This window comes from Xyrauchen texanus, chromosome 2 (assembly GCF_025860055.1).
Source record: "Xyrauchen texanus isolate HMW12.3.18 chromosome 2, RBS_HiC_50CHRs, whole genome shotgun sequence".
In the NCBI taxonomy this organism is placed as follows: Eukaryota; Metazoa; Chordata; class Actinopteri; order Cypriniformes; family Catostomidae; genus Xyrauchen; species Xyrauchen texanus.
This window is the reverse complement of record NC_068277.1, coordinates 25,079,804-25,101,745: the sequence shown is the minus strand read 5'-3', so window position 1 is coordinate 25,101,745 and position 21,942 is coordinate 25,079,804. Positions and strand designations below refer to the sequence as shown.

Genomic DNA, 21,942 nt, shown 5'->3' with positions numbered 1-21,942 from the left:
AAACATCTCATAATCTGTGTGGTTGGGCAACACTTCAAAGAAATATGAATGCACTGCCTTCTTGCAGCACAGGACTGTATGCCCATGCTATACATCATGTTGATTCCATTACAGTTGTTAGGGAAAGCAGTTTTTTCCCATTATTATGATGCAAAGCCTTCATCTTAAAGCAGTCATTAGCTGCAGGCAGAACCAACACCTTTTGAGAGAATCTGAAAGTGCCTAATGCTTTAGGTTGTCAGGCCTGTCATATTGATTTGAAGAGCGATGCATGACGTCTTCCGCTGGATCATCAGAACAGCTTCTAAAAGCAGCTGCATTCTGTCTACTAGAAACACTTTAGTAATCAAGTTTGAGCAGACTTAAATACCAGATAGCAAATTGGGCTGTTTTAAGTTTACAGTATTTTTAAATAATAGGCAACATGATGAAGCACTTTTCCCTCGCAGCAAAATGCTCATATTTAAGCAGGTGCTAACATGAATTTATCCCATGTATACATAGCAAAAACATCCTGAGCTACCTAAACGTAATATCAGATACAGAAAAAGCACATTGTAATTTCCGTGACTTGTGCCTCCTGGCAGTTGGCATGTGAAGGAAAGCTCTGCCTGCTGTGTTTAAGTCTGAGACATCCTCTTAGTCATGTAAGAGGAATTAATTTGATCATGCACTACTGGTAAAGTGAAACAGTGATTACATAATTCTCAATATTCTAACATGAGGTTATATACTGGGCCCTAAACAGAGGTACACAGAAAGTACAATTCAGTTTTTCCACCAGAAGTCTAAAACACAAGAACTGTTTAAATTGACAAAGCTTGAAACAGAAAGACAAATGCACAGTTCTAGTTTACATTTCTCTCCACTTGAACTAATTTGATCTTAATCTGGGTGGCCAAATTAAATCACATTTATACTGGTAGAGGGTAAAAAGGCTGAATTGACCAAACCGGAATTTTCAGTTAATAATATACCAGCAATAATTTGATTCACCCACCGGAAATTTGTCTCCCACTCTCTTCCTTCTCTCTGTTGGCCCAGAGCAATAACAAACTAAACTGCATGCTTACACAGCATACCTAACATCTCCAAGGTCCAAAACTATGTAAATGCATCTTAGTAACTGCCTTTTCTCATTCTCCAATACATCTAGTGGCAAGGCTAACAAACAACTAACCCTCATGCATTATCTTTCATTCAATCTGTCACTAATGCACTGTAAATAGTGATAAGCAGCAACTGTTACATTAATGAGCTATATCTACCTGATATAACACTTGAAATTAGTTTTGTTGGTGTAACCTAAATTATTAAAGTTGATTCAGACATGTTAAGTAATATTTCTTACTTGAATCAAAACAGTTAATTTAAATGTGACAACATGAAGCACAATTTTTAGGTTAACACATTTTTCAGTGTTTATGTAAATAGTCGTTCGTACTTCTTGCCTTGAAACAGTGAGGTCAGGGACCTTTCAGAGCCTATCCTTAATGATGCAGGCAAACATAAGTGATGCATATTAGAAGTATGCAGACTCATCATGTTATTCTCAGCTTGCTATAGTAACCCACAAAAAATAATACCTTTATATTTATAATTCTCAGTATATACCTTCTAATGTAGTCAATAATATTGTGGCCAATAACTAATACTTTTCCTTTGTGTTTTTGATGCACCACCCAGGGTTAGGCACTAAGCACTAACCCTACACGGTCATACATTTTACAGTTTAGCTCAATTCCAGATGCTCTTCTCTCTACAATTATGATATCACTGATATATTATTTTACAGCCATTTCTTATAATTTTAAGGTTCAGTATTGACCTGTTTCAGTAACGTTACTTTTTCATCGCACCTGCCATATTTGTGACCATCAGCAGGACGAAGCAATGGCGGTGAATGGAAAAAAACGATATCAAGAAAATGTTTTTAAAAAAATTCTTTTTATCCACGTTAAGTCCCAGAAAAAGTGTATACAGGTCTAAAGACAGCAAATATATTGCCAAATTTGACCTTTGCTGACATTTTAATATATTTGATGTACGTTTCATCTCAGTACGCCAGCAAGTCTGATTTGAGTACTTTCCAATTAACTCCATTATACTTAACTCAAATCAGAAGGCAGTCAAAAGTTACGAAGGATTTTGTACTTCAAGAATGAACATACTGACTTTGAGTTTGCAGGTTATTTTATGAAACTGGTGTGCAAATTGAATGATTAGAAATGGTGATGTTTATTATGCAATTTCTCTATATGTAGCCTTGAAGAGGTTTCATTCAAGCTGTCAAACCACAAAACAACATAATTGTTACTGCAAATACATTGTATAGGCTATATGAAAGATACATATACACAATATATCATCCAGCGATGGCCAAATTAAATAATCGAATTGCGAGATGCGAGTTGCGCTCATTGGCACTGCAGAATTTTGACTCCGAGCATTAGCGGCGTGTGCATACATAAATAACTGTTACAAATTTCAGATCGTCTGCCAGATGTGTTCAGAGCGCGACCCCCTTTAATTTACCCTGCTGCTCACACTTTACCAAAGTTGTGTTGAGAAATAGGTTTGAAAAGACAAAAATTATTTTGCAACAAGCAGCACTATTCATACATGAAAAAAAATCCCGATATATATCAAAAATCATCTGGAAAATCTTCAGATTATCAATGTGTGAAAAAGGCATCAATCCCAAGTCTTTTTACTAACATTAGTATATAAATATTAAACATATACTATATATTGAATTATAGTGCTTTTTATTTATAACAATGTGTAACAATTATGACATAAGTTTATACAGTCTGAGTGTTACGAATTTAACATCATCCTATGAGCATTTCCAGTTTAATTGTATCAGACTCAATTATGTTATAATGTCAATAAAATTTAAACGTGTACAGATAACTGACATGTCTGAATAAATTAGCAAAAATCGACCAAGTGTTTTATCCCAGCTCTCCCACTTAATTGCTGCTTTACTTAGGCGAAATGAAGCGGTGTCACTTGAAAGACATAACTTTATTGAAACAAAATAACATTTTGGCTCTGGTAAGCAAACACCAGTATCACATTTTCAAGATTTATAAATATAAAAAATGTTTCGCTGAATATTGTCACATCCCACAGTGTAGCACACTGAAGAAATATAGAATTTTGGTCACAAACATGGCAGCGTGGTCATACGGTGTCCTCACATGAAATCGTCAATAGGAGTATAAAAGTATAGAAGTACATTTGCAGTCATTCCCAATTGGTAAAAGTCCCTGTGGTAAAATATACCACATTTAACCAAACCAACTCATGACCTCTTAAGGACCCGATATAATTCCAGAGAAGTTCTTATTCGTTGTTCATTCAGAGGTAAAAAGAAGTTCTAAACAGCAGAGCAAGGGTATACTTTTCCCAAACATTTAGACACACGCCATACTGCAATGGTAGGGTGTTTAGAAGTAAATATACATACGAGGACGCTACATGTAAAACATAAACTAACGTGACATTAAAATGTTTTATCAATGACTTTATGCCTCCTTCTATGAGTAGAATTCACATGAGTTCAGTAAAATAAGTTGTTTTAACACCTCGATGATGATTTAAAGTAATATGCAGTAGAAATTGTTTCATTTGTCTTGTTTACATTCTGAATTCATGGCACTAATGCACTAACTTTTATGTGGCCATAATATGCACCGATTACACTCGGTTATTGTAATTTATAATGACACTGATACTACTGCAAAGATAGGTTTATAAGAGTGTTAATGTTTAGAATAAAGACACAAGAATGGTGATAGAGGCATATCTAGGCACATGAGTGAATGGCCACGAGAGTATTTGATTTCTTTTGCATACTAAATAAAAAATAAATAAATAAATAGCATGACATAATCTTGAATGCCAGTGTGTTCAAGTCGAATACTCACTAAAAAAACGTAAACAAAGTAGTAGGTGAAGCTTCAAGTCACGCCTACATCCGTGGCCAAAAGTATTGGCAGTGACATCAATTTTGTGTTTCGCAACATTTTCTGCTTCAGTTGTTGTGGTGTTGATTCACATTGTTTCTAGATTATTGTGCAGAGTGATCAGATGCATTTTAAATAATTGCAAAAGGCTTCATTGGCCAAAATAATGAACTTCATCACAAAAACCCAAATTTCACAGTTTTTTGGCTCTGGCACAAAATGACCAGCTAACATAATTTCACTAATCATATCAGCAGCACCTGGGAAAGTGTGAACGAGTACTAGTCAGGTGAAATCACTCGTATCATACTGACTGGATTATAAGAGCTGACTGTTTGCTATAAAAGGAGGGAAGAAGAGCTTCCAATCATTGTGTACTTGTTAGCAATGGTTACCTCTAAAGAAAGATGTGCAGCCATCATCGCTTTGCATCAAAATGGCCAGACTTGCAAGGAAATTGCAGCAAAGAATATCGCACCTGAAAGACCATTTACCGGATAATCAAGAACTTCAAGGAGAGAGGTTCAACTTCAGTGAAGAAGGCTTGAGGACATCCCAACGTGTCCAGCAAGCGCCAGACCATCTCTCCTGAAGAGTCAGAAATGTAATTGTGTCACCACCAGTGCAGAGCATGCTCAATATTGGCAGCAGGTTGGTGTGAGTGCTCCTGCATGCACAGTGAGGCGAAGACTTTTGGACAATAGCCTGGTGTCAAGAAGGGCAGCAAAGAAGCCACTTCTCTCCAAGAAAAACATCAAGGACAGACTGAAATTCTGCAGGAAGTACAAGGATTGGACAGCAGAAGACTGGTGCAAAGATATTTTCTCTGATGAAGCCCCCTTACGACTGTTTGGGACATCTGGAAAATTGATAGTCTGGAGAAGAGTCCTGTGTCGTGCCAACAGTGAAGCATCCTGAGACCATCCATGTGTGGGGTTGCTTTTCATCCAAGGGAGTGGGCTCTCTCACAAATCTGCCCAAAACACTGTTTGGTGAATTTGGTGATGATCCGTGCATTTTCCAGCATGATGGAGCACCATGTCACAAGGCAAGAGTGATAATGAAGTGGCTCGGAGATAATTACGTTTAAATTTTGGATCTGTGGCCAGGCAACTCCTCTGATCTTAATTCCATTGCGAACCTGTGGTCAATCCTCAAAAGGAGAGTGGACAAGCAGAAGCCCACAAATTATGATCAACTCAGAGCACTAATAAGGCAAGAATGGATCACCATCAGTCAGGATTTTGCCCAGAAACTGATATCCAGCATGCCAGAGCGAATTGCAGAGGTTATGAAGAACAAGGGTAAACACTGTCAATATTGACTCTTTGCATATATTGAATGTTTTGGCCAATAAGAGCCTTTAAAACTTATGAAATGCTTATCATTGATTTCCAGTATACCATAGAAACATGTGAAAAATGTATCTACAAATACTGAAGCAGCAAACTTTGCAAAACACTAAATATATGTCACTGCCAATACTTTTTGGCAACAGCTGTACTAATGACATGAACCAATGGAAGTAAGGTGTTAAGTAGCTGGTTAGAATTTTTGCTAAAAGTTCACCCAGACGAGCTGTTAAGAACCACATAAACGAACACAAAAACACCATCTTTTTGGCCAGATTTTGTTCTAAATAACATCATACCCATTCATTCTTTAATTTCGTATGATGTATATCTGGGCCTTAAATGAGAATAGATTATTTTACATCACTACACCCCTCCTCTATTCATTGTTAACAGTAACGTTTTAATTGTCTTTAACAGCACAATATCAATTTTTGCTATTGTCCAAATGTAAGATTTTGTTTTTACAGACTTGTTCAATTGAAAAAACACAGTTGTGTAAGAATGCTCAGCATTTGGTTAATGAATCTCCTACATTTAGGGATCTATTGATTTAAAATAATTCGGTATAGCTTAGTACTACATAAAGCAGTGTCTGACAAAGACCCTCAGAGCTAATTAGGTAGAGGATTTAAAAACCCTCTTTGTGTGCAGTCATCAGTGACAGACAGTGAAAGTGTTAGGATGTTCATTCCATGAACGTGTGAGAGAAAAAAAATCAGTCAGGTTCATATTTAAAGGCTACAACCATACTGCAATTTCTGTTTCAGAACAATTTGTATGTCTTTTCACATGTTTAAGTGGAATGGAGCATCCTGCATCAATAGATTTTTCATATCGTAGACACTGGTGAATATTGATTGGAGTGTCAACTGGCAATTGCAAGAAAGATAGATACAGTTCAGATCAGAAATTTACATACACTTAAGTTGAAAAAGCTCATTTTTTAACCACTCCACAGATTTAAAGTTGTATAGGACATCTACTAATTTTTCCAACACTTATTTACAGACAGATTGTTTCACTTTTAATTGACTATATCACAATTCCAGTGTGTCAGAAGTTTACATACACCAAGTTAACTGTGCATTTAAGCAGCTTTGAAAATTCCAGAAAATTATGTCAAGCATTTAGACAATAATAAATTAGATTCTGATAGGAGGTGTACTGAATTGGAGGTGTACCTGTGGATGTATTTTATAGCCTACCTTCAAACTCAGTGCCTCTTTGCTTGACATCATGGGAACATCAAAACAAATCAGCCAAGACCTCAGAAAAACATTGTGGACCTCCACAAATCTGGTTCATCCTTGGGAACAATTTCCAAATGCCTAAAGGTACCACGTTCATCTGTACAAACAACAGTATGCAAATGTAAACACCATGGGACCGTGCAGCCATCATCCTGCTCAGGAAGGAGATGCATTCTGTCTCCTAGAGATGAATGTAGTTTGGTTTGAAAAGTGAAAATCAATCCCAGAACAACAGCATACAACCTTTAAGAAGATCCTGGAGGAAACAGGTAGAGAAGTACCTATATCCACAGTAAAACGAGTCCTATATTGACATAACCCGAAAGGCTGCTCAGCAAGGAAGAAGCCACTGCTCCAAAAAAGCCAGACAACAGTTTGCAAGTGCACATGGGGACAAAGATATTACTTTTTGGAGTGATATCCTCTGGTCTAATGAAACAAAATCTGAACTGTTTGGCCATAATGACCGTTGTTATGTTTGGAGGAAAAAGGGTGAGGCTTGCAAGCCGAAGAACACCATCCCAACCTTGAAGCATCATGTTGTGGGGTGCTTTGCTGCAGGAGGGACTGGTGCACTTCACAAAATAGATGGAATCATTAGGAAGGAAAATGATGTGGCTATATTGAAGCAAGACATCAGCCAGGAAGTTAAAGCTTGGTCACAAATGGGTCTTCCAAATGGAAAATGACCACAAGCATACCTCCAAATTTGTAGAAAAATGGCTTAAGGACAACAAAGTCAATGTTGACTTTCGGCATTCAAGATTATGTCTCTGACCTCAATCCAATAGAAAATTTGTGGGGAGAATTGAAAAAGTGTATGCGAGCAAGGAGGCCCACAATCCTGACACAGTTTTACCAGTTCTGTCTGGAGGAATGGGCCAACATTCCAGCAACTTATTGTGAGAAGCTTGTGGAAGTCTACCCAAAACGTTTGACCCAAGTTTAATCATTTAAAGGCAATGCTACCAAATATTAACAAAGTGTATGTAAACTGATGAAAAAAATAAAAGCTGAAATAATTCATTCTCTCTACTGTTATTCTGATATTTCACATTCTTAAAATAAAGTAAACATCCTAACTGACCTAAGACAGGGAATGTTTTCTATGATTAAATGTCAGTAATTGTGATAAACGGAGTTTAAATGTCCTTGGCTAAGGTGTATGTTAACTTCTGACTTCAACTGTACTTTATTGATCTAAAAGGATATTTAGTAAGTCAAATGATTTCCCTTCTTAATGTGACATATGCTCAGACAATATTGCTTTCACTGCACTGATATTTAGAGCGGATTTATAAGAACTATTTCAGCAAAAATTTTATTCAAATGAAAACATCTGTCAAGACCCACATAAAGCCAATACAATTCCAGTGCTTATTAAACTAATGTCTTGTGGGGTCTTTTAGCCTGATAATGACACTTAAGAGCTGACTGAGTAGGTACTGTGCATCTTAAACTAGCAGAACCAAAGACAGAACGCTTCACTGACATTAGTGAAAGAAACATTTGAAAGATACACAGAAACAGCCATGGCCAAAAGCAAAAGAAGTCAAATGGATTGTCTTTGCCTTTGTTCCAAAACCTAGTGAGTTGTCTATGCAGGTAGCATTTTAAGGCATCATAGGCAAGTTTCTGATACACACGTTGTTCTAAACGGTAGGCAGCATAATTATGAATGATGCTTAGAATATCTTATTTAGGCCAAAATCTAACATAGTATTGTGTGTATCCTTTGCGGAGACGGCAATCCCATAATATATTGCAACAAACAATCCAAGATTACAAAGCAAGAGAAATGCTGATTATAAATATAGCCTACTTTAAATTCATTCTATGCTATAAGGCATAATTCATGTTTTACCCAGTATTGTGTGTGCTATGTAGCTATGTATTTATGCTTATTAGAGTATAAATATGTAGCAACAATCTCTATTGAAGTCAAAGAATGTATGAGATGGTTCACTGGTATACTTATGAATGGGAGAACTCATAATGCTGAATATAGTGGCTCTAGGAATGGAAGTCCTGTCTTACAGTTAAAATAGCCAATTACCTTTTTAATAAAGATATCGTTAGTTTTCATCCAGAGTGCGCATGCGCATTAGCTGGACCACCCTGAACATTTTTTGTTTTTTACCATGACCTAAGCTAGAGAGGAACAATTTATGACACAATAGTTTTCAGATCTTAATGCTGATTTGAATTATGTGATTTGATCGTTATCTTGACCAATCATTTTGGATATATAGTTTTTTCCCCATTCAAGCACATAAGAACTGTGCTTGTACTTTGTGTCCCACAGGTTGCCCAGAGGCGTTATGAACATGGACATTGAGTGACAGGGACTTTGGGTGAGTCTCAAGTGTGCTTCTCATGAAGAGCACTATTTGTAAGATGCACAGAAATGCTGCTCATGTAAAGTGTTCCAAGTCATATTCCAATTATTTTGGAACCAGACTCTTGTGCTCTGGATTTTTTTTTTTTATTTCGATTAGGATGCTGCCTATGTAGGCAATAGACAGCAAGGCAGTTCATAAAGTTTTGGAACAAAGCCCAGGTCAAAAATAAGAATTTACATACAAGTGCTAAGTGGGTAAAAGATTGAGCTACCTGAATAACAACTCTGAAAACGTCTGTTCTCTCTCAAATCTCGCCTTCAAGTCAGAATCAAAATAGGAAGTTTACCCAAACCTCAAAGATTATTTTGTGAAACACTGTAAAAAGTTATCATGCAATATTTAGTAAACATTGGCATAATAAGCAGCAAATTTGAAACTATGCATCTCATAAAACCATAATTTATCACCATCTGAATCTCTATTTATTTTTACAATGTTGGGCAAAAGGATCTACAAATTAATTTAAAAAGATGATGAAATACACATTTCCAAAACAAAGAACTTGTTTAATAAACAAGAAGCTTGGGCACTTATCCTTTATATTTACATAAATTTTTTTTGCTCTCTTGCCAAACTACAAAAAATGTAATGTAGATGATGACTTCAGCAGGAAACAAACCATAGCAAGTACAAACATTGAACAAGATGAGGGCTTTTAAATGGACAGGAGAGTGTGTTAGTCTGCCAGATAGAGCTGACTTCCGCTCTGCGGTGTTTGGTTCTGATGATAACAAGACTAAGTTGTTGGCTTCGATAAAGGCCAGAGGCAGGGTCTTTAATTTGATTCTAGCAGCAATAGGAGGCTAAATAGGGACATTCTATATTATGATTAATAAACTTGAAAACTTGCTTGACATTTTTTCACCTACATCCAAATCAAGTACCGAGCGGTGAATCCAATAGTCTATAGGTGACTTTTAAACATGCTTGCTATACTGCTATAAAAATGAATTGCCCTCAAAGGTCACAGCCATAATCTGACAGTCCTAATCTAATCTAAAAATCTGCCATTGAAATCACCTAGTTATGGGAACAAAGTTTCCTCCTGACCCTTTTCTGGCCCCTGGCTTAGTGATGCTTCTGTCATTTGACCAAGCTTGGAGCCATTACCACAATCAGAGCTGGTAATGTTTCACATCATGAAGCACAGCATGCATTTTCCTCAGTGACTCACTCCTGAACTGTCGCATAATTAGCATTTTCTTCACCAAAAGGACACAAAGTCTGAACACATTTTAGGAAAGCTTTCAATCCAGGAAAGTGTCCTGGATGTATTACCATATATGAGCCTTAAAAATCAAGCCAAGTTGATAGAACAGGATTAATGTTCAGCAATGTTTTGTTTATTTTTAAAGGTTCAGTATGTAAGATTCAGAAACCCTTTTTATTAATGACATCTGTGGCGTTAAGTGAACTGCAGACAGCTACCTGTTGCTCATGCTAGCACTTGTACACACACTCCATAAGGATGCAAGCATCAGCCAAAACAATGACGTAACATACAAAGAGACAGTGTGATTCACCAGAATCATGCTGACAGATGAGTTAGCATAATTAAAATTACACAGTTATGATTGTTTTACTACAAACTTTGGGACTGTATATTATATTTGACTATCCAGTGCTGGAACAGGGCTAAAACAAAGTGTGGATATAGGTCTGACTCTGCTAGACTGTAGTTTGAAATAATCACTTTTCTTTGCATTACACATTGACTGCATTTTTACGATACCCTATCGGCATTAGCTAGCTATACAGCTTTATCAATGGCTGTTAGCTAAATTTGGTGGATGATGACAGTAGCTGTTTATGAAATAGACTGTACATTATAAATATGTTGACAATTTATTATTGATGTGATTCCATCACAACTGTCATTTTGATATATCGATGTGCTATTGTTTTATAATAATATATTGTACATATTTTCTGTATAACCAAATTACGTTACACTAATGAATGAGTCTTTTTGCATTATCTTGAACATTATCTAGCATTCATTTAACATTGTCTAGCATTCATTTAATGTGTTATTGCAGCTTACCTTGCTGAATAATTACAGATTAACATTGTTTATGACAGTTACTGTGCCGGTAAGATCAAGTTATCTAAACTTACACCGATCAATACTTATGGCACTATATTTCACACACTTTGCAGTTATGTAAGCTTCCCTGTCCAATAAGAACACCAATTCAGGGTAGGTCCCCAATACCAAACGACGGTTCCTCTAGGAATCAAATGCCCTGCCGATGATCACTCTAGTTTTTGCTTGACCATAATCACGTTTCTGCTTAGCCAGATGGATTCAGTAGATAAATGTTTTTTATTTTGGCTTACTCTGAGTTTGTGTAGGAGTCAGTGTTGCGCTGGGTGCCGGACATTTGCTGGATTCCATCTCTAAGATAACGTTACCTAGTGTTGCAGTTTGTTGTCGCTGTTGAACAGCGGAAGAGAAGCTATTACTGTCTGAGTCAAGGCTCTGCATAAAAGTCACATACTTTGGATTTTCCCGGCACAAGTGACCTGCTCCCTTTGCATGAAAATCAGTCTACAGGCTTTAATAGGCAACCTAGGAAGTTCGGGAAGGGCTCATTTTTTATGTTGCGTTACAAGCCATTCACACATTGGCCAAAAGAAAAGCAGAATATTACATGAAAATTGTTACATATTGCACATATAAGGAGGTTTATTGAAAACGCAAGACCATTTATCAAAATTTGTTACAAAAGTCTGACAATAGGCTTTAATTTCAAATTCTTAGGGAGGTTTTTCCCTGCAACTGTCCAACTGCTTGCTTAATGGGGGATTTGTAAAGCCTTATTCTTTGAAAAGATGATTTACTAAAAAAAATACATTGAACTGAATGTTAGTGTTATTATACATAAAGGCAAGATTTTCAATGAATAATGATTTACATTTTAGTCTGTTCCTTACTAAAAGTGGTTATATGGCTGTGGTAGACTTGGAATATAGGGCACAAGTTGTATGGACTATGTTTGTGGAGCTTTGTTAAACTGTAGTCTGTATTGCCATCTTCTTTCGTTGTATGGAAAAGAGCAGCCTGGTCATTCTGCTAAATGTCTTTTGTGTTCACAACAGCTATGCCCAAGTAACCTTTGCTCTAAGCATGGAACAAGTTCTGTGAACGTGCAGGGAATGCAAAAAATTGGATATATCTTAAAAAATCAAAACAGAAGTGTATTTTTGTATTTATTTAACTAATATACATTTGAATCATCAATATCTCTGTTCTATGCAAGTAAAAACTCAAGAAAAAAGTGCCTCAGTTAAATTGGCTTTTTTAATATAATTAGGCTATTAATACATTTAGTTAAAAAAAAACTGAAAAGTTTCATTTGTACAATAAATACGTGAAAACAATAGACAACAAACACAACCCTTCTGGCCCCACACTACTTACTTAAACAATTGAGAATGATGCAGAATCCAAAATCCAACTCTTAGCCCCAGTGTCCCCCAGTAAATACTCAGATATGCATTCCACCATGCACCTTTGAGATATGAAAAACAGAGAAAATTATTAATTAATGTGAAGCAAGTAAAAAAAAAAAATCAGACAGGGTAGAGGACTGACTGAATTCAGAGTGCTTATAAATCAAGTAATTGTTTCATATCTTACAGTAAGTGAAAGCCTTTTTCTGTCTTTCATTCACATGTGAGCATTCAGTGCACCTGTTTATATTCATCAGATTTCTGAAATGATGTATGTGAAAAGAGTCAAGCTTTGTATGAAACAGGTAAGGTTGCATGATAATTAATTATATCTTAGCCAGGAACATCAATTATTTGAAAAAATGCACATTTACAATCTTTCTGATTTTAGGACTTGAAAACAATTTACAGAAATGAAAAATTTTGTGAAATAATTCACAAATCAGCCTGGTTAATTCAGTTGGTTTCACTTCCCTGGCATGTAAACTCTTGTTGATATACACGTTAAAATGGAAAAATGTCCAATTTAAATATCGATGGATTTCAATTGCATTAGTGACTTTATCTGAATTCACAAATCAGGACTAAAAACAATTACGTTTTTAGGACTGTAATTGGTTTGTTGTCTTAAATCAAGCAAAGGAAATCCCTGAATCTCTAACTGCAAACTAGTTTTACTGTGTTCAGTCAAATTCTCCATTAAGCTCCAATTCTGCCTCGGCTATTGAGACAAATCCTTTGCCAGGCTTCTTGAAACTGCATGCGAAGCGCAGATTGGATAGGGGAAATGCCTTTAAACATAACTACTGTACGTAATTATTTCAAATAATTTTAAAAGACAATGCAGGCACTTTTGAAAAACCTGTTGCCAATTGTCATCACTGCTTTAGGTGCAATTACGTGATTCTGAAAAGTATACAAGATTGTTAACACTTTTTCTGTGTTGTCGTTTACAAAGTGGAAACAATACGACTGAAAGTAACAAGTAGCAAAAAGTGATTTTAAATCAGTAAAAACATTAACTGACAAAACTTTATCATTCAGTATAAGCAAAAGCAGCGGATGATGTCAAATTAATGTTATAGTATGTCCATCATCCAAACTGCCAATTAGAAAGTAGGCTAATCCTGTCTCCACACATAACCAAAAGGTTTAAGATGATTTTTTCATATGATAATATACCTAAACTACATTAAAAATTACAGGTAATTCAGATGAGAATATATTACAAAGTGTGAAAAGGCGTTGCAACCACTAAACAAGGACTTTTCTTTCTCTTTTGAAGATACTGAGAAATAATTGCTTATTGCCTTCCAATAGAGGATTAAATTATTTTAGATGAACAGTATAAAGCTGGACAGTAGCCTACCAAACCATTCATAACATCTTTACAAATGCATGCCTTGTAATAAAGGCACAATGTTGGAGGTGAAGACAAACAAACTGCACTAACGTTTACAGATAGCACAGACCACGGTTTTGAAAGGCGAGTAGATTTATTTATTCGCTAACTTTTACTACGCCAACAAGCTGTTCTATATGTGCACACCTAAATCAGCAAACCATTTAATAACTTTAGGTTTATCATAAGGATTTTCCTCCATTGTATTAATCGGACCAAATAGACGAGTAAATAAATAGCCTAACTATTTACACTACGCGTACACTCCCTGGCTTTAAAGGTGGGGAAATTGTCTTAACATTTTTGCCTCCTTCAAATCAAACTAACAACTATATATAGCCTACTATAATGCTTGACTTTTAAAAGAAATGACACATTTTATCAGAAAGAGAAATTATGATCACTTTTACCTTTTCTCGGAGGAGTACAAACAACCCGTGGTTTGCAGCCTTGATATAGTAGCACGTCCTGCGTTCGCGTGCTACAGTTTGCCAATTCGCCAATACAGTACTAGCCATACACACTTACCGTAAGGACCGAAGTAGAATCATTCGCGCGCTATGGCGGGAATTTACCGTAACGATTGTAGCTGATTACACATTAGATAATCGCCTTCACGATAAAGCTAAAGAGCGTTTGTCTCGTATGGGACTGATTTGTTCTCGATCTGAAACTGAAGTTGACCTATTGGCTGCTTTACCCTGTCACTGTTTTAAAGAAACTTTAAACCACAGTATATGTAAGACCTACTGTACGTGCTAAAAAGGACAAGCAGGAATAAGAAAAGCCAGCCAATTGAACTGGTGAGCATGCTGTCCTCAGCATAAATCCCGAACATTTGAAGGGTTGGCAGAGTAGGCCTACCTGTGTCTGTAGTTTTCTGCATTCGTTGGTCATAAATTGTGATCTCATCTTCATCAAAGTCACAAGTATAGACAAACGAACATGTGCTTGAGCTAACTCACAAACAATTATAATCTTTCATGTCTTTATTGAACATATCCCATACTGAACAATCATTCACAGTGCTTTGGAAAAAGTAAGTGAACCCTTGGATTTAATAACTGGTTGATCCTCCTTTGGCAGAAATTACCTCAACCAAGCATTTCCGGTAGCTCCAGATTAGACCTGCACAATGTTTAGAAGGAATTTCGGACCATTTTTCCTTACAGAACTGCTTTAGCTCAGCCATATTCTTGGGATACCTGGCGTTAACGGCTCTCTTGAGGTCATTTTATAGCATTAGTAAATATCTGTTCTCAGACTTGGCCACTAAAAAAGGTGGATTTTCTTCTTTTCTTTTTAAATAATTCTGTAGTGGATTTACTCAATATTTAGGGTCATTATCCTGCTAAATCACCCAACTTCTACTGAGCTTCAGACGTTATCCTGTAGGATATCTTGATAAACGTAAAAAAAAAATCATCTTGGCTGGACGGCCACTTCTAGGGAGTACTAAATTGTCTCCATTTTTAGACAAGTTGTCTAACTGTGGACAAATGAATATCTAAGCTCTTCAAGATAACTTTGTAACCAGGGTTGGGAAGGTTACTTTTAAAAAGTATTCTGCTGCATATTACAGAATAAATGCTGTAAAATGTATTTTGTAACATATTCCATTAGGTGTAATGTAATCTAAATTCTGTGAATTACTTCTTAAGCACTGGCAAATGTTTTCACTTGTTTTGATTAAACAAGTAAATAAAGTGAGAAAAAAACTTATATGAAAAAAACATCTGAAAACAAGCAGTTTATGATATGACAAATATCATATGCAGTTTTGCTACTCAAGTAAATTTATCTAGTTTTAAGGATTTTTTGAATTTTACACAAGGTTAACTTTTTTGCTGCTCCAGATTTCAAAACCCTGCAGAGTGTACTCAACGACATCCTTTTTTGATCATATGTGGATTCTGTTTATACAACCCCAATTCCGAAAAAGTTGGGACAGTATGAAAAATGCTAATAAAAACAAAAAGGAGTGATTTGTTTTCACCCTTTGCTATATTGAAAGCACTACAACTACAAATTATATGATGTTTTTCCTTGTGAATTTCATTGTTTTTTGAAAATGTACAGTATTTTCAAATCAGATGATTGCAACACGCTCCAAAAATGTGTGCAATTTAAGACTAATAACCATTTGATGTGTTGAAATAATAAGGTGATGTGTATGTAACATAAAATTATTATTATTATCATAATCATATGATAATAGTCTCCTCCCCAACCCAAGTTTGTTTTAAATGTTCAATAAATGTGTGATGTGTCCAAAGAAATTGTTTAAATTAATTGTGATCTCAGTACTGACCAAAAAGATCATGATTATGATTCCCCTTCTGTCACTCACTCGACGGTGTGTCGATTGTAGTGACACAAGTCGCTTCTTTCAGGAGCCTCGGATACTTCTGAATATGAAAAAGGCCAATGCCAAATTGCAGTCAGAATCTTTCTTCGGAGCCGTTCGGTTGTGTGTTCAGCGAGCTGAAATATCACTCTGTTCCCCTCACCTCTAAAAGTGAGCTTTTCTTTTGGATCTACGGCGCATTGCCAGCGACTTTCTCCCTCCTCTGCACGCCAGTGCAGTCCACACCCATGGGCGCTTCAAAAGTTGTCCTCTAAAGAGCAAAAAAATAAAAAATAAAAGTTAACGCTTGGCATCAAACGTCATTTTAAAGACGCGTCTTTTTGAAGTTGCCCTTCCGCCTTTGCGTTGTTCCTGGATGCGGCAGACATCTCTACGCTTCTTATGGCCATAGGCGCAGCCTTGTGTGTCTGGGTCGCTATCACACCGAGGCAGCGTTTGTGGCTGGTTCATGTACTCATTGTGAGAACCTTACAGGCGTAATGGCACTCTGGACGTAGAAACTTCACCTCCTCGTCTACATCTGTACAGCATCCACAACCCCGGCTGGGGGTCGAGTCCAGAGGACGTCTCACTAGGACCTCCTCCTCAGTCACTAACCCGCATCCTACCGGGATATTTTTTATATAAAAAATATATATACAGTAGTTGTACTGAGGAGAATATAATTATATCAGTCCAGTGTGAGATAATAGATTAATAAAGTGCAGTGCTGATTATTGATCATGAGAGATCAAGTGTTCAAAAGTCGGATTGCTTGGAGGAAGAAGCTGTCATGTAGTCGGCTGGTGCGGGTCCTGATGCTGCGATACCGCCTGCCTGATGGTAGCTCATGACTCGGGTGGCTGGAGTCTCTGATGATCCTCCAAGCTTTTTTCACACACCGCCTGTTATATATGTCCTGGAGGGAGGGAAGCTCACCTCCGATGATGTGTCTGGCAGTTGGCACCACCTTTTGCAGGACTTTGCGGTTGTGGGCGGTACCAGGCGGTGATGCAGCCAGTCAGGATGCTCTCTACAGTGCTGGTGTAGAACCGTGTGAGGATGTGGTGGTTCATTCCCATCTTCCTCAGTGGTCTCAGTAAGAAGAGGCGCTGGTGAGCCTTCTTCACAACGGCCTCAGTGTGGACTGACCATGTGAGTTCCTCAGTAATGTGGACACAGAGGAACTTGAAACTGCTGACTCTCTCCACCGATGCGCCATTAATGGTGATGAGGCTGTGTTCTCTGTCTTTCCTCCTGAAGTCCACTACAAGCTCCTTGGTCTTACTGACATTGAGGGAGAGGTTGTGCTCCTGACACCAGCGTGTCAGAGTGCGCACCTCCTCTCTGTAGGCTGTTTCATCATTGTCAGTGATCAGACCTACCACCATCGTATTGTCAGCAAACTTAATGATGGCATTGGAGTTATGTGTTGCCACACAGTCATGTGTGTATAGGGAATACAGGAGTGGGCTGAGAACACAGCCCTGTGGGGCTCCAGTGTTGAGGGTCAGTTATGAGGAGATGTTGCTGCCCATTCTAACCACCTGACGTCTACCTGACAGGAAGTCCAGGTTCCAGCTGCACAGCGAGCTGTTTAAGCCCAGAGCCTGGAGTATCTCATCAAGCTTGGAGGGCACTATGGTGTTGAATGCTGAGCTGTAGTCTACAAACAGCATTCTCACATATGTGTTCCTTTTTTCCAGTTGGGAGAGAGCAGTGTGTATTGTAGATGCAATGGCATCATCAGTGGAGCGGTTGTTGCGGTAGACAAACTGCAATGGGTCCAGAGAGGTGGGCAACACAGAGCAGATGTGATCTCTGATTAACCTCTCAAAGCATTTGCTGATGATGGGGGTCAGAGCAACAGGATGCCAGTCATTTAGGCAAGTGATTATGGCTTGCTTCAGTACAGGCACAATGGTGGACGTTTTGAAGCATCAAGATTGGTTCGCAGCGATAGACCTGAAGCATGCATACTTTCACGTCTCATTCTTGCCCCGACGCTGACCCTTTTTACGATTCTCGTTCGAGGGCCGAACGTACCAGCAAAAAGTCCTCCACTTCGGCCTGTCCCTTCCCCTCGCGTCTTCACGAAGGTCGCAGAGGCCGCCCTTGCCCCATTATGGGAAGTGAGCATTCGCATACTCAACTACCTCGATGACTGGCTGATCCTAGCTTACTCTCGAGAGGTACTATGTGCCCACAGGGACCAGGTGCTCAGGCACCTCAGTTGACTAGGACTTCATGTCAACTGGGAAAAGAGCAAGCTCTCCCCAGTTCAGAGCATCTCTTTTCTCGGCATGGAGTTAGACTCAACTTAGTCTCAATGGTAGCATGACTCACAAACGAGCGCACGCAGTCGGTGCTGAATTGCCTCTCGTCATTCAAAATAGGCACTGCGGTCTCTCTAAAACAGTTCCAGAGGCTCCTGGGGCACATGACATCCTCAGCCGTGGTCGCGTCGCTAGGGTTGATGCATATGAGACCGCTCGAGCACTGGCTTCAGACTCGAGTCACGAGATGGGCATGGTGCCACAGCACGTATGGTGTGATCTTCACCCCTCTCTGCCATCAGTTATTTAACCCCTGGACAGACCTTTGCTTCCTGCGGACAGGAGTAACCCTGCAGCAGGTGTCCATACGCATCATGGTCACCACATATGCCTCCAAACAGGGATGGGGCGCCGTGTGCAACAGGCAGGCACTTGCCGGTCCCTGGTCGGGCCCGTGGCTGTGTTGGCACATCAACTGACTAGAGTTGCTGGCTGTACTTCTTGTCCTGCGGAGGTTTCTCCCACTGATTTGAGGCAAGCACATCTTGATACGTTCAGACAGCACTGCGACGGTAGTGTACATAAATCGCAAAGGCGGCATGTGCTCTGGTAATATGTCACAACTCGCCCGCCATCTCCTCCTTTGGAGTCAGCACCGACTAAGGTCGCTGCACTCTACTCATATCCAGGGCAGCCTCAACACAACAGTGGATGCGCTGTCGTGACAGGTTCCGCTCAATGGAGAGTGGAGGCTCCACCCCCAGGTGGTTCAGCTGATCTGGGAACGTTATGGCAAAGCACTGTTTGCTTCCCAGGAGAACTCCCATTGTCCGCTCTCGTACTCCCTCAGGTCGGCGGCAAGTCCCCTCGGGACAGATGCGTTGGATGCGGACGGGGAACAAAGCACTCTAGTGGCCCTTACTGGCCCACCCAGTCTTGGTTCTCGGATCTCACGCTCCTCGCGACAGCACCTCCCTGGCAAATCGCCCTGAGGAAAGACCTTCTTTGTCAGGGACAGGGCATCCTCTGGCATCCGTGCCCAGACCTCTGGAACATCCACGTCTGGCCTCTGGACGGGATGTGGAAGATCTGAGTGATCTACCACCAGCTGTCGTTGACACCATCAACCAAGACAGAGCTCCCTCCACCAGGCAGCTTTACGCCTTAAAGTGGCACCTGTTCGCAAATTGGTGTTCTTCCCGATTTGAAGACCTGCAGAGGTGTGCAGTCAGGTCAGTGCTCTCATTCCTACAGGGGGCAGCTGTTCCCCTCCACCTTAAAGGTATATGTTGCCGCTATAGTGGCCCACCATGATGCAGTGGATGGTAGGAAAGTCGCTAGGAAAGCACGACCTGATTATCAGGTTTCTAAGAGGCGCTCTGAGGTTGAACCCTCCCAGGCCATGCCTGTTCCCCTCATGGGACCTCACTGTGGTCCTTGCGGGCCTCTAGAGAACCACCTGCGAGCCTCTAGAATCAGTCAAGCTAAGTGCTCTCTCCTAGAAGATGGCCCTCCTGATTGCGCTCGCTTCCATCAAGAGGGTCAGAGACCTGCAAGTGTTCTCTGTCAGCGACACTTGCCTGGAGTTCTGTCCGGCAGATGCTCATATCATCCTAAGACTTCAACCGGGCTATGTGCCGAGGTTCCTACGACCCCTTTCAGGGACCAGGTAGTGAACTTGCAAGCACTGCCCCGGGAGGAGTCAGACCCAGCCTTATCATTGCTGTATCCTGTATGTGCTTTACATACCTATTTGGACCGCACAAAGAGCTTTAGACTCTCTGAGCAGCTCTTTGTTTGCTTTGGCAGACAACGGAACAGGAACGCTGTCTCCAAACAGAGCACACTCTACAAGAAGTGTGACATCCTCGTGGGCACTGGCCAATGGGACCTCTCTAGCAGACATCTGTAGAGCTGCGGGCTGGGCGACACCCATTACCTTTGCGAGATTCTACAATCTCCGGGTTGAGTCTGTTCGACGACTGACCGGGTGTACCGCTTGCGCTGGTGACTTTCCCCTCCACTGAGGGGAACACGTGTGCTTTCTTTCCCAGGTGAGTCCACTAAACTCGTGCTCCCTGGATGTCTTTCCTCCCTAGCCCACTGGTCTGCGAATTAAGCGCAGGAATTCCAGACCAGACCCACTATGGGTACTAACTACTCTGTACTGGAATAGGTGCTCCACAGGGTTTGGCAGTCACGGATTAATCCCACTGTGCGTATTTTCCGTGGTACTCTCTGTGTATTCTCCTGACCTAATTGGCCCACCATCGGATTATAATGAGCCATTTGAAATAACAATTCCCATTTAGTTGTTATCATCCGCACCTGCCTCCAATCCCATAACAATCAAGGACTCCATATAAACCCGCAGGTTTCAACACTCAGTGTCCAGTCTCATCTCTGACTTCTACAGACTACACTACTTATTTCTGTAGTATTTATTTGTGTTCTCTCCTTGCCGGTTTTCTTCTCTAATATTGCTATACTACATCTTATGGTGGATAATCCTCATACCTTTTGTGGATTGTTTTTTATCTTTGCTCTGTCTTCATTAATGTCCCAGCATTTAGGCCGGCATGCTGGCAAGTCTGTGTTTGTAGCTGTGTTTGTAGCTTGCTAGCCTGCTTAGCATTGCTTATTCTTGCTTATTCACGTTCATTGCTTTATCCTTTGCCATTTTACTGTGTGCTTCGTGTTTTTCAGCTTTTCTACTGTTTCAACTGTGTGTATTTTACCGTACGCACCTTTTTCTCCCATTTTTATTTTATTTTTTCCGCTTGTCCATCTTCATCAAACAGATGAGTTGTCGGTATTGTTCAGGGCTGCAAACGACTCACGTCTCGACTGCAGGCATTAGTTTTCTCCGCTGTGTTTTACACTGATTATTGCATCATTTTCAAACATCTGCTGATTAGGAACCACATCGAACCACATCGATCTTAAACCCTTGCCACTCAAGAACAATCATAACAACAACAACAAACAATTGCTGTATGTCATGGCATCCACTCACGTTATTTCTTCCTGCATTGAATGCCATGTGTTTACTATAGCTTCTACCATCATCAGTTAGGGATTTACATGTGATAAATGTAAGGAATTAGTCAGGCTGACGGAGAAGGTTAATGAGTTAGAGACATCCATCCGAGTGCCAGTGTTCAGTGAGAAAGGGAAGATAGATATTGTTTCGGATGCGGGTAGTACAGCGAGCAACACAAACTCTTTGGTTCCAGCTGTGGAGCCCCTGCAGCAGGGCGTTTGGGTGACGTCTTGGCAGAATACTTGCTCAGCATACCGACACCACTCCCCACTCAGTGATGCATCCACTGAGAATCATGTTGAAAGAGCCTTAATAATTGGTAATTCTATTGTAAGGAATGTGGAAATAGAGACTCCAGCCACTATCGATAAATGCATTTCGGGGGCTCGTGCGTCTGACATCAGATCAAATTTACAAGTGCCGGCTAATTTTCTAAA

General features: G+C 39.6%; 1 protein-coding gene across 1 annotated transcript in view; it reads right to left on the bottom strand.

Moving 5' to 3' along the window:
* LOC127663116 (tumor protein p53-inducible protein 11-like) overlaps positions 1–14,367 on the bottom strand; it is a 47,146-nt gene extending 32,779 nt beyond the window's left edge. The window contains exons 1-2 of the mRNA XM_052154574.1: positions 14,250–14,367; positions 12,406–12,496 (exon numbers count right to left, since the gene is read on the bottom strand). The gene's annotated coding sequence lies outside the window, so the exon portion shown is untranslated. The remainder of the gene's footprint in view (positions 1–12,405; positions 12,497–14,249) is intronic.
* Between the last annotated feature and the right edge of the window lie 7,575 nt (positions 14,368–21,942).